This window comes from Lynx canadensis, chromosome A3 (genome assembly GCF_007474595.2).
Source record: "Lynx canadensis isolate LIC74 chromosome A3, mLynCan4.pri.v2, whole genome shotgun sequence".
Lineage (NCBI taxonomy): Eukaryota > Metazoa > Chordata > Mammalia > Carnivora > Felidae > Lynx > Lynx canadensis.
This window is the reverse complement of record NC_044305.1, coordinates 114242767-114247474: the sequence shown is the minus strand read 5'-3', so window position 1 is coordinate 114247474 and position 4708 is coordinate 114242767. Positions and strand designations below refer to the sequence as shown.

General features: G+C 38.7%; 2 pseudogenes; both read right to left on the bottom strand.

The window, feature by feature from the left end:
- Positions 1–351: 351 nt before the first annotated feature.
- On the bottom strand, positions 352–1421 carry LOC115510960 (annotated as a pseudogene).
- A 206-nt stretch (positions 1422–1627) lies between these two features.
- On the bottom strand, positions 1628–1782 carry LOC115511386 (annotated as a pseudogene).
- Between the last annotated feature and the right edge of the window lie 2926 nt (positions 1783–4708).

Sequence of the window (4708 nt, the reverse complement as noted above, 5' to 3'; positions counted from 1 at the left end):
TTCAGGTCCCTTTGGAATCCCTTCCTTTCCCACTTTTCTGTGCTCCTCCACCCTACACACCTCCCCAAACAAACTGATCTGCTGTTATTGTTGACTATATCCACAATTCATTCCTTTTTATTGTTGCTACAATGGCATTGTATAAATATGCTACCATGTGTTTATCCATTTACCCATTGATGGAAATTTGGGTTGCTTATCACTTAGGGGCTACAAAGCTGTTATAAACATTTCTGTGCAAATCTTTACAAGGACATAATTCCTTTTTTTTTTTTAATTTTTTCTAAGTTTATTTATTTGAGAGAGAGAAAGAGAGAATCCAAGTCTCATGAACCCTGAGATCATGACCTGAGCTGAAATTAAGAGTCAGATGCTCAACCAACTGAGCCACTCAGTTGCTCATCCTTTTCTCTTGGGTAAATAAAAATCTTGGAGTGGAATGGTTGGGTCATGTAGTAGATGTATACTTAACTTCGCTGTTGTTGTTGTTGTTGTTGTTGTTGTTGTGGGTTGGTGAATAAGCTTATTATTGTCTTTATCCAAAAAATCTTCATAGAAAATTGTGGTTTGGTTTATTAGCTCTCAGCAGCCCACTCCTGAGCTCTAAGGAAGTTTGCCTTCTTCTGAGCTACCTGATCTTTCTTCTGGGCAAGAGACATTTGGGGACAATTCCACCTCTTCTTTTTAACTTCTTTCTTAGGCTCCTTCTCATAGACTGGATTCTCTCATATAGCAGCAGGAGCTTTCTTATAAGCATCTGATTCTTGTAAGCATCTCATCTTCTTCCCTTAGGTACTGCATATAATCTGTAACGTTTTGACCCATGATGCGCTTCCGATGTCCTTCTGCATTGAATTCCTTGCTTTCTGAATCATAACCAGGAAATCATTTGGTACTGTGAGGAATAGACAAGCCTCCATCCACAGCTCCCTTGAGGACCCCCAAAATTTTATATCTCCAGTAGTATTTCTGGCAAGCCCTGCATCCAAATAGCAGGTGAAGGCACCAGGTTGATCATCAATACTTTCCACACTGCAGTCATCTCTAGTCACTTCTACTTGGCCTTCACAGATCTTATCCACACCAAACCTATGGAGAAGCCTGCAGGCCAGCAGCAGGCCAGTACAATATGCTGCAGCATAACTTGTCAGGCCAACCTTCACACCATACTTTGGGAGTTCATGAGCATAAGCTGCACAAACTATCATGTCTCCTTCCATACGGGCATAAACAATCTGACAAATTATGTCTCTGTTGCTTACACGAAATATCCTGTATTTAGGTGTGTTGTACTTATTTTTATCCTGAATTACCAAGCATTTCCAGGCATAGTAATCAGTTTTAACTTCTTGTCTTCTTCTAAATTTCACTTGGTATCTCTTGAAGTAAGACTTATTCTTGATAACTTTAACAAACGCCATCCTGCACAACAGAGACCAGCATCAGCAGCTTGCCAAAGACCAGCAGGCTCAGCCATATTTTTAACATTTTTAAGTAACTGCCCAACTGTTTTCCAAAGTGTTCATACATTTTACATTCCTACCAGTAGTATGTGAGAGTTCTAGTTTCTCCACATCCTCTCCAACACTTGGTGGGGTCAATCTTTTTAATTTTAGTCATTCTGACAGCTATGTAGTGATATCTCATAGTTTCTAATTTGCATTTCTCCAGTAAGTCATTTGGGGAAATCGCAGGGGTCAGCACATCTGGAATGCAAGGGATGAGCCTCGCCCTGAGAGAACTACCTTTGTGATCATGGTGTCTCCCCTGCCAGGTAAGTTTTCTATTAGCCATATTTTCATGTAATTTCTTGCCATCTATAGATCTTCTTTGGTGAAGTCTATTCAAATCTTTTGTCCATTTTTATTGGGTTTTCTTATTATTGACTTTTGAGTGTTCTTTATATATTCTGGAATCAAGTCCGTTAGTAAATATATGCTTCCCAAAGATTTCCTCCCAGTCTGTGGCTTGTCTTTTCATTCTCTCCTAACTGTGTCATCTGAAGAACAGAAATTTTAGATTTTGAAGAAGTCTAATGTACCAATTTATCCTCTTATTCAGTGATTTTGGTATTTTTTTCTAAGAAGTATTGTCTGATTCAAGTTCACAAAGATTTTCTACCATGTTTTCTTCTAGAATTTTTATAGTGTTAGGTTTTACATTTAGGCATCTGATCCATTTTGAATTCATTTTTATAAATGGTGCACAGTATGGATCCAAGTTTCTTGTTTGTTTGTTTGTTTGTTTGTTTGTTTAATATAAATATCCATGGGTGCCTGGCTGGCTCAGTTTGTGGAGCACGTCACTCTTTGTCTCAGGGTTGTGGGTTCAAGCCCCATATTGGGTGTAGAAGTTAGTTAAAAATAAAATCTTTAAAAAAATAAAATAATAGACATCCAATTATGCCCACACTATTTGGTTGAAAAGGCTATCCTTTACCCATCGCATTGCCTTTGCTCTGATATAAAAAAAAAAAAAAATCAATTGTTTGTAATGTATGGGTCTATTTCAGAACTCTCTATTTTGTTCCTTTGATGTAACTGTCCATTTCCATGCCAATACCACATTGTGTTGGTGACAACAGCTTAATAATAATGTTTACTTTTTTTTTCTTTTTTTTTTTTTTTAGAATTTTATTTTTTTTTTATATATATGAAATTTATTGACAAATTGGTTTCCATACAACACCCAGTGCTCATCCCAAAAGGTGCCCTCCTCAATACCCATCACCCACCCTCCCCTCCCTCCCACCCCCCATCAACCCTCAGTTTGTTCTCAGTTTTTAACAGTCTCTTATGCTTTGGCTCTCTGCCACTCTAACGTCCTTTTTTTTTTTTTTTCTTCCCCTCCCCCATGGGTTCCTGTTAAGTTTCTCAGGATCCACATAAGAGTGAAACCATATGGTATCTGTCTTTCTCTGTATGGCTTATTTCACTTAGCATCACACTCTCCAGTTCCATCCACGTTGCTACAAAAGGCCATATTTCATTTTTTCTCATTGCCACGTAGTATTCCATTGTGTATATAAACCACAATTTCTTTATCCATTCATCAGTTGATGGACATTTAGGCTCTTTCCATAATTTGGCTATTGTTGAGAGTGCTGCTATGAACATTGGGGTACAAGTGCCCCTATGCATCAGTACTCCTGTATCCCTTGGGTAAATTCCTAGCAGTGCTATTGCTGGGTCATAGGGTAGGTCTATTTTTAATTTTCTGAGGAACCTCCACACTGCTTTCCAGAGCGGCTGCACCAATTTGCATTCCCACCAACAGTGCAAGAGGGTTCCCGTTTCTCCACATCCTCTCCAGCATCTATAGTCTCCTGATTTGTTCATTTTGGCCACTCTGACTGGCGTGAGGTGATACCTGAGTGTGGTTTTGATTTGTATTTCCCTGATAAGGAGCGACGCTGAACATCTTTTCATGTGCCTGTTGGCCATCTGGATGTCTTCTTTAGAGAAGTGTCTATTCATGTTTTCTGCCCATTTCTTCACTGGGTTATTTGTTTTTCGGGTGTGGAGTTTGGTGAGCTCTTTATAGATTTTAGATACTAGCCCTTTGTCCGATATGTCATTTGCAAATATCTTTTCCCATTCCGTTGGTTGCCTTTTAGTTTTGTTGGTTGTTTCCTTTGCTGTGCAGAAGCTTTTTATCTTCATAAGGTCCCAGTAATTCACTTTTGCTTTTAATTCCCTTGCCTTTGGGGATGTGTCGAGTAAGAGATTGCTACGGCTGAGGTCAGAGAGGTCTTTTCCTGCTTTCTCCTCTAATGTTTTGATGGTTTCCTGTCTCACATTTAGGTCCTTTATCCATTTTGAGTTTATTTTTGTAAATGGTGTGAGAAAGTGGTCTAGTTTCAACCTTCTGCATGTTGCTGTCCAGTTCTCCCAGCACCATTTGTTAAAGAGGCTGTCTTTTTTCCATTGGATGTTCTTTCCTGCTTTGTCAAAGATGAGTTGGCCATACGTTTGTGGGTCTAGTTCTGGGGTTTCTATTCTATTCCATTGGTCTGTGTGTCTGTTTTTGTGCCAATACCATGCTGTCTTGATGATGACAGCTTTGTAGTAGAGGCTAAAGTCTGGGATTGTGATGCCTCCTGCTTTGGTCTTCTTCTTCAAAATTCCTTTGGCTATTCGGGGCCTTTTGTGGTTCCATATGAATTTTAGGATTGCTTGTTCTAGTTTCGAGAAGAATGCTGGTGCAATTTTGATTGGGATTGCATTGAATGTGTAGATAGCTTTGGGTAGTATTGACATTTTGACAATATTTATTTTTCCAATCCATGAGCAGGGAATGTCTTTCCATTTCTTTAAATCTTCTTCAATTACCTTCATAAGCTTTCTATAGTTTTCAGCATACAGATCCTTTACATCTTTGGTTAGATTTATTCCTAGGTATTTTATGCTTCTTGGTGCAATTGTGAATGGGATCAGTTTCTTTATTTGTCTTTCTGTTGCTTCATTGTTAGTGTATAAGAATGCAACTGATTTCTGGACATTGATTTTGTATCCTGCAACTTTGCTGAATTCATGTATCAGTTCTAGCAGACTTTTGGTGGAGTCTATCGGATTTTCCATGTATAATATCATGTCATCTGCAAAAAGCGAAAGCTTGACTTCATCTTTGCCAATTTTGATGCCTTTGATTTCCTTTTGTTGTCTGATTGCTGATGCCAGAACTTCTAGCACTATGTTAAACAACAGCG